Consider the following 9,406-nt stretch of genomic DNA (forward strand, 5'->3'; position numbering starts at 1 on the left):
GGACCACGACCGAAGTCCTTTAGGGAATGGAGGGCTGACTTGAGAGAGTGGAACGCTAGTGTGGGAACCCAGAGTAATAGGTCATGAGCGGAAAATGAATGGGGAAATCGAGGTGATGGAACATTGTCTCACTGTGGGGCTAGCGAAAGCAGCGAGGAGTGCGACGGCAAAAGTCAGGAGAATAGAGGGGTTACATGTCATTCCCTTAATGGAAATGGACAGGACCAAGAGCATAGAAGTGCAGGATGTGGAAGGGTGTCTCGTCTCATTCATAGCGAGGGAGACCGAAGGACACAAGAGTACCGTGATAATTTTAAGTGCACTCACCATGCACCTGGTGATAATAGACCACACTGGGATCGCGGGAACATGGGGAGTTGTGAAGGGTCTTACCATGTGTTGAGTGATACTAGGCAGCAAGAGAATTGTGAAAGTAGGGAGGACAATGGAAGGTCCTATCGTGCATTCAGGGAGACTGAACAGAACAGACAAAGTGGGACTGTGGGAAATAGAGTATCATTTCATCACATGCCAAGAGGGGATGGAACTGCCTGGGACCTCGAAAGATGGGAACATGGGAGGACTCCCCATAACTCGCCTGAGCCCAGGCGTCGGGCTCGGAGCTGGGATGGGAGAGATGTGAATGGATCCCCTAAGAATGACACACTGAAAGTTGAGATAAAGGCAAAGAGGTTAGACGTAACCAGTTTAAAATCAGATCTAGATGAAATCATAGATGGTACGTTACCTTTGGAGAGGATTGACATGTACGAGCAAGATGAGGTACTGTTTATAGCAAAGGATATTACCCGAAAGGCGAGAGCAGTACACGAGACGTTATCTGAATTAGCAGACAAGTACATGGTAGACTTGTCGAGAACAAAGGCATTATAGGGTAACCATAGGTTGCATTATTCAGATCAGGACCTCGAAGAGAGGAGAACAATTGGATTAAAAACACACATCAGAGAACTGATTACAGGGATAAGGACATGGAGAGATCTGGATAAGTGGGAAGAAAGGTGGTCCAAGAAAGGAACCGTTAGACGGAGCACAATTGGGATGTCCCCAGAAGGAGGGCTACAGAGAATGGAAGCCTTTCCTTTGCGAGAAATAGCGAATGGGAGCTATGTGCATGTGCCATGGAGTAGGGGAGATTTAGCTGCATTTACCAATTCCTTTCCTAAATTGAGAGAGAACCCCGTGGAGTGGTATAAGCAGGTAGAGAGGTTTGTAAAAATGTCTAAAGTACTGTGGATTGATTTGAACACCCTATTTGATATCGTAGTCCCAGGGGACTTATGGACTGCATGTAAGGTTAGTGTAGAATGGCCCACATCTGAACCGGAGAGGGATGCTCAGACCAATGGACCATCTGAAAGAGTCATGGAGAAGTACGAAAGGGTGATAACATGGTTGAAAGACAAGGTGCCACCGCAGGACATAGATTGGGTAAAGATAGACCGAACTACGCAGGAACCCAAGGAGACAGTCCATGAATATTATGAGAGATTGTTGAAAACATTCAAACAATACAGCGGATTAGATGTAATGGATCCTAAAGATATAGGACAATTCGTGTCAAAGTTTGTGTTGGGATTGAGACCTGATATTTGCTTGATGATACAGCAACATTTAATTTGTTGGCAAAATAAACCGCTGGATGATATTCTGAGATATGCAAGATACTGTAGTGATGAAATTGATTCCAAAGCAAAAAAGCTTAAGGAGAAGTTGATGTTGGTTTAGATGCAGTCGGCTGGAAAGGGTGGACAACAACAACAGGGAACAGGGACCCTAGGAAGGAGGTCGAATAATCAGAATAAGGACAATGAGGAAAATCCTAGACCTAGAGTAGACCTGGCTACCTTGAAAAAGACGACAAAGTGTCACCAGTGTCACCAGGTGGGACATTGGAAATGCGAGGGTCCCTATAACCCTGAAAATGGAGAACTAGAAATAGAGGAAGAGGAAACACAGAGTAGCATAGTAAAAGGGACAATAATACCCAAGAGAAAGGTGGTCAAAGGGGGGACCTCAGCTCCTCGAGCCCAGTACCCTCAACCACCCAGGATAGCGACAGGGGGAAAGACCTATAGACAGATGCCACTTTTCGTGGGAGGAGAGGAATGCTATTATGTTGATCCGTTGACTGGACAGCGTGTGAGTAACCTAGAGGACTGTACCCTCGGGGCAGTTCTAGAGGTGGACCAAAGGGGACCGTATGTAGAGGCTGAAGTAGCAGGGTGTCCTACGACCTTCTTGGTGGACACAGGAGCCACTCGATCCACTATAAGATCAGCAGTGGTTCCGGACCTGCCAATGTCAGGGGAAACCATTCAAGTGGTAGGAGTCGCAAATAGAAGAATAACTAGTCCTTTGACGGAGCCAGTATTGGTGAAAATAGGGAAATACAGTGATGAGCACCAGTTTGTGGTCTGCGACTCCAGCCCAGTGTGTCTGTTGGGAAGAAACTTATTGTGCAAACTAAATTGTACGATATACTGCACACCTCAGGGAGTGGAGGTACAGACCAACGATGATGATGCCGATTTTAAGGTTGCGAATTCAAGGGTGTGTGTGGAGTTATATCCTACCTTGACAGTGGAAGAGCTTCCATGGGACCTAAGAGATACGGTGTCATCTGAAGTGTGGGATTTCACTGGGGAAGAGATAGGGCTGATCAAAGGAGTGGAACCAGTGAAAATCACGGTAAAACCAAATGTTGAATATCCAAGAACTCCACAATAGAAACTGACCCCGGAGACGATTGCAGGAATAAAGCCCGTGATTGACTCCATGATTAAGCAGGGAATACTGAAGGAAATCGTGGGTAGTCTATGTAACTCCCCGATTATGGGTTTACAGAAACCTAGTGGGAAATTCAAAGTAGTGCAGGACCTCCGAAAGATTAATAACATAGTTGTTTCATGTTGTCCAGTGGTACCGAATCCATCAGTGATATTGTTTCAGATACCATTCCAAGCTGAGTGGTTCACAGTGATAGACCTTTGCCAGGCTTTCTTTTCAATCCCATTAGACGAGGAGAGCCAATTTCTTTTCGCTTTTAAGCTGGAAAATCGCGTATTAACATGGTGTCGTATCCCACAGGGGTATACAGAAAGCCCATCGATTTTTAACCAGCTGCTGAAGAAAAATCTTGAAAGTCTAGTACTGCCACAGAACTCGGTTCTGGTCCAGTACATAGATGACCTACTTGTGGCGTCAGAAACAGAGGAAGCTTGTAAGATAGACACCATCACCTTGTTGAATCACTTAGCTGAAAACGGACACAAGGTGTCTCCGAGCAAATTGCAGTACTGTCTGACGGAAGTACAGTACTTGGGTCACAGGATTGAAAAAGGGAAGCGGAAGGTGTCACCAGACAGGATAGAGGCGATCATGAAAATGAATTCGCCCACGACACAGAGAGAAGTCAGGATGTTTCTAGGAATGGTTGGGTATTGCCGACAGTGGATAGCTAACTTTTCCCTGAAAGCAAAACCCTTACAAAGACTGACGCACAAGGAGGAGAGTGATCCGGTACCATGGGACAAGGATTGTTTGATGGCATTTCTGCAGCTGAGAGAGGACTTGTGTCGTGCTCCTGCTCTGGGAATGCCGGACTACGATAAACCATTCTTGCTTTACTGCTGTGAAAGAGAAGGTTGTGCTTTGTCAGTGTTGGTCCAAATCCATGGAAATGCCCGTAGACCAGTTGCATATTTCTCGGCTACTTTAGACCCAGTAGCCGCAGCGTTGCCCGGATGTCTCAAATCCGTTGCTGCAACGGGTGTCAGCATTGAGAGGTGCGAGAATATCGTTATGGGACACCAGTTAGTGGTGTATGTACCTCATTCTGTGGAACTGTTAATGACCAGGACCAAGACACAGCATCTGACAAATAGCAGGCTCACGCGCTACGAGCAAGTTATTCTTGCTGCGGAGAACGTGACCCTTAAGAGATGCTCTGTTTTGAATCCTGCCACCTTGATGCCACTTCCAAATGATATAGACGATGGAGAATGTGAAGATCACGATTGCCTTGATGTGACTGAACTATGCACCAAACCAAGACCAGATATTGTAGATGAGCCGTTGACTGACCCTGATGAAATTTTCTTTGTCGATGGCTCATGTGTAAGAGACAATATCGGTCAGTTGAGAGCAGCTTATGCTATTTGTACCATTACTGGAGTTGTGGAAGCCGCTTGCCTGGAAGGAGTACATTCCGCTCAGGTAGCTGAAATCATTGCATTGACACGTGCCTGTTTAGCAGGTAGCAAAATTTGAGTCACCATTTACACCGATAGCCAATACGGTTTCGGGGTAGTTCATGACTATGGGCAATTATGGTCTCAAAGAGGTTATATGACTTCATCAGGATCACCTATTCGAAATGGGGAATTTGTACGATTGTTGTTGGAAGCATTACAAGGTCCGGCAGCTATTGCCGTTGTTAAATGTTCAGCCCATACTAAAGGAACCGATTTTGTGTCCCAGGAAAATAGGTATGCAGACGAAGTTGCACGCTATTGTGCAGAGCAAGGATACTCTTTTACAGAAGTAGAAGTAGGAGGAACACAGCAAAGGACAGAGTTAGCAATGATGTTGGGAACTGTAGACACCTGGGATGAGTTAAAATGCAGACAAGAGAACGCAACCGATTTTGAGAAAAAGACATGGGAAACCCCAGGTTGTGTAAAGAGTGAAATGGATTTTTGGGTTTCAGCAGATGGAAGGGCAGTGTTACCAAATGAGTTAGTGAGTCCAATGGCGAGACAGATTCATGGCCCGGTACATCTAGGCAGAGATGCTATGCTTCGGGTATTTAGACAGACATGGTATAACCCCAAGTTTAGGGTAGCCGCAGAAGCAGTGTGTCAGCGGTGTGTGACCTGTCAACAGCTGAACGTAGGAAAGAGAACACCAGTCACGTTGAGTCACATAGGGAGGTCTGGGGGTCCGTTCAATCGGATGCAACTAGACTTCATTGAAATGCCAAGATGCAACCGCCTCCGATACGTTCTAGTGGTTGTCTGCATCTTTTCCAGATGGGTCGAGGCTTACCCTACACGCAGGTGCGACACACTCACAGTAGCAAAGTTATTGCTTAGGGAGTTAATGGAAAGGGGCGACCACTCGGTCCCCCCGAACGTATGGCAGAGTACCTCGATCCCCCCGGGAAGCCATTTTGGGGCGGGAGGCGCGTCTCGGCTGGTATGCCCGAAGCGGCGTAGCCGGGGCGCGCTTTTTCCCGCCCTAGAGTGGGCTGGCCTAGACACTGACGCAGCCAGCCACGCCCTCGGGGCAGGCAGGGGCGGGTTTTCGCCCGCCCTGAAGACGGATAAAAGGGACGCAAGACCAGAAGACGTCCTCTTGTTCTTGTGCTCTGAAGCTGCACCTCCTCGCTACACGTGAGCTCGGGACAGAACCAAGAGCCAATTTTGAGCGTTTTGATCTTTTTCTTTGTCTTCTAGATAATTCGTCGGAGAGATGCCCAAGAAAGGCGCAAAGAGAATGACGACTGATCAGATGGTTCGGGTCCTCTTTAAAGAGATGTCCGACATTAAGAAGCGGCTGGCGGAGCGAGACGGGGGGGAGGGATCGGGGCGTCCACCGGCTGGAGGGAGACCAAAGAGGCCACGAAGGGTTCCAGCCGGGGGAGACGTCCCGGTTCCCGCTCCCCCGCTCGAGGCGCCGACCCCGGTGCCGATGGAGGGGAATCCGATCCCCGTTGTCGTCACACCGACATCCAAGGAGGACATGCCCCCCGAGCTGGCAGCACAGCTAGCAGCATGGTTGGGTGATAGTAGTGAGGGCGCCATGGCTGCCGAGGCACAGGCTCTGATGAAACAGCTGAGGGAAAAAAGAGATGCAGCCAAGGTGCCCGCGCCGGCTGCGGTGATAGACAAGCCACAAGTGGCGGAAACAGCCTCCGGTTCAGGTAAGCGGCCATTGCCGATCGCAAGGGATGAGTCAGTACCCTCTCGTAGAGAGAAATTGGGGCAACATGTTCCGTTGGCAGTAAAGGAAAAGATTTGGGCGGGGGAGTATGTGAATATTTTCTCTTTGCTTGTCGATCATTATGAGGTGGAGCATGTTAAGAGTCAGAAAGACCTAATGCATCCGAGTGTTTGGCGCGCAAAAATGGCCGCCTTTAAGGTGAATGAGAATATTGGCAACTGGGGCAATGCGTGGGGTATCTTTACATCTATTTTGGGGGAACGTAGGCCCGAGTTGCTTCCTGAGTTTCCAATTTACCAGTCACGAATTATGGGTTACTCGACAGCGTATCAGGGTAACCATTGGTTCTGTTATGACAACCTTTTCAGGAAGGAAAAGGAGCATAACAAAAATTTAACTTGGGACTGTTATGATTCTTTGACATGGGATAAAATGAAAGAGTCAGGAATGTTAAAAATGCCGTTGGTAGGTAGCAATGTTGTTGAATACTCCCGCCAAAATGCGGGGACGTCCTTTCGGTCAGGTACGGGCACCGACGATTACTCGAGACCTGCCGGCAATACAGGGAAAAGGGGTTTCTGCTTCAATTTCAACAAAGGTAAATGTAACAGGCCTCCGGGATCGTGTAAATTCAAACACGAATGTAGTACTTGCGGGTCGTCCCATCCTGAGTCCTCGTGCAGAGCCAGAACGGGTGAGAACGGGGGTAGAGGAGGCGCTAAACAGGTCTAACACAGGCCGAGGGGCGCCTCTACCAACCCCGATTGATACCTTGGCGATGATTCCCTGGCTCAGTGAATACCCAGATCGTACTTCTGCTGGGGTGCTGCGGAACGGTTTCTCATATGGTTTCCGCATCCCGGTAGGAGACTTTCAGGGTGTCGGGACGTGCAAAAATCAACTTTCCATTTTGCAGCATACATCTGTAGTACAAGATAAGATTCAGAAAGAGGTTAGCCGGGGACGGGTCGCCGGCCCGTATAGTGAACCCCCGGTACCGTATTTTGTCTGTTCTCCGTTAGGGGTGGTCCCCAAGAAGGACCCAGGTGAGTTTCGATTAATTCATAATCTGTCAGCTCCGCATGGCCTTTCGGTGAACGATGCAATTGATCCAGAGGTATGTTCGGTGCGGTACGCATCATTTGATGAAGCAGTGGCCATTTTGAATCGCCTGGGGCCCGGGACGTTGATGGCGAAATCAGATATCGAGTCAGCGTTCCGGTTGCTCCCGGTACACCCAGACGACCAGCGTCTTCTGGGATTCATGTTTCAGGGATCGTATTACATGGATAGGTGTATGCCAATGGGATGCTCTATATCCTGTGCATATTTCGAGAAATTCAGTACTTTTCTGCAATGGGTATTCACGAAGACAACGGGTTTCCGAAATGTAATGCATTACCTTGATGACTTTCTGTTCCTTGGGCCCGCCGGAAATCACGAATGCCGCCAGGCCTTGTCTGACTTTTGTATGTTAATGGGGCAATTTGGCGTGCCATTGGCACCAGGAAAAACTGTGGGTCCTACGACTTGTCTCGAGTTTCTGGGGATCGAGTTGGACTCTAGTGAGGGTTGTTTTCGTTTACCAGCTGCCAAAGTGTCGAAATTCAGGGCAGCCCTGCAAGTATGTATAAACGCATCTAAAGTTACGCTGAATCAATTGCAACGATTGGTGGGGAAGTTGAATTTTGCCCTGAGGGTGATCCCAATGGCCCGCCCCTTTTCCCGTTCAATTGCCCAAGCGATGGTTGGCCTAAAGGAGGGTCATCATCGCACGAGACTATCGGCTGAGGTCCGCCAAGACATGCGTATTTGGTTAGCATTCTTGGCCGACTTCAATGGTCGAGTCGTTTGGAACAAACCAGCCGTGTCCTCTGAAGAGCTGGGTCTATGGACAGATTCAGCAGGAAGCATGGGTTTTGGCGCCATCTTCGGCACGAGATGGTCGGCACAAAGGTGGCCCCCATGGTGGCATGAAGGGGGGCTGACGAGTAATATTGCTTTCCTTGAACTGTTTCCCATCCTGGTGGCCCTCAGAACCTGGCCCGAAGGGTTCAAAGATCATTCTGTGGTGTTTTGGTCTGACAATATGACCGTTGTAGAATGCATCAATAGTCAGGCAGCACGTTGTAAAATGATTTTAAGGCTGCTCAAAGAAATTGTCTTACTGTGTATGCAACTGAACGTAATATTCAGAGCAAAACATGTCCCAGGGGTGATGAATCAGGCGGCTGATGCACTGTCTCGTTTTCAAATGCAGGCTTTCTGGGGTTTCCTTCCCTCTGCGGACCTAGAGCCGGCCCCCTTCCCCGAAGCTCTCTGGTCTCTCGGTGCCCCGAACTTCGTCACCTCGTGGGAGAGAGTCTAGCGCCAAGGACGAGGAAGGCATATGAAGGGGCGTTCCGGGCCTATTTAGCCTTTTTGGGGTTGGAAAGAGAGGGGCTTTGGGGTCAGGAGGAATGGGTAGTGCATTTTCTGATGTCCTTGCGTAGGGCTGGGAAGTCGGTGGCGACGGCCCAGAGGCATCGTGCTGCCATTTCCTTCGTTGCCAGGGCCCATAATATCCAGGACCCCACAGCGTCTTTTGTGGTACAGAAGGCGCTGCGCGGGTGGCAACGCCTTGAGGGTCGCAGAGTAGATGAAAGGCGCCCGATAGGTCTGGATAGGTTGTCCCAGTTGCTGGCCACACTCCCTACCACATGCTCGTCTCAGTTCGAGACGTGTTTGTTCCGAGCTGCTTTCACGCTGGCATTTCACGGGGCGATGAGGATAAGTGAGCTGGTTGCGAGGAATAAACAGGATGTGGTGGGGGGTTTGTGCCGGGAGCACGTTCAGATCAGGGGTGAAGCGATGATTGTCTCCTTTGTCAGGTCCAAGACCGATCAGGATGGGATGGGAGACTGCACGATCATCCGCAGGATCCCCGGGTCCTCCATGTGTCCGGTACAGTGTTTAGAAGATTACCTAGCACGAAGGGTGGCATCATGGGGGGGGACATTGTTGAGACACGCAGACGCCACCCCACTGACGAGGTTTCAGTTTCAGCGGGTGCTTGCGATGTCCATTGCCGCAGCGGGCTGGGACCCGGGCGAATTCGGGACCCATTCCTTTCGAATAGGGGCTGCCACTGAAGCTACAGCCAGGGGTCTTAATGTTGAGCAAGTAAAACGAGTGGGGCGTTGGTCCTCCAATTGTTATAAGAGATATGTGCGATTGCACATGTTGTGAAGCTGGAATAATGTACTCACGCTTCTTGTCTTTTGTTTGGTTTTCAGTTGCGCAAGCCTACGAGGCAGGGCGGACTATGCAGTCGACCCAACACCAGGCCAGCGGTCAGACATCACCGGCTGTGAAAAAGGAGGTGTGGGTCGTGGGCCACTCATACGTGAGGCGTGCCGCAGACGTATTCGAAGCAGGTGACATGATTCACGTACCTGGG

This window comes from Lissotriton vulgaris, chromosome 7 (genome assembly GCF_964263255.1).
Source record: "Lissotriton vulgaris chromosome 7, aLisVul1.2, whole genome shotgun sequence".
In the NCBI taxonomy this organism is placed as follows: Eukaryota; Metazoa; Chordata; class Amphibia; order Caudata; family Salamandridae; genus Lissotriton; species Lissotriton vulgaris.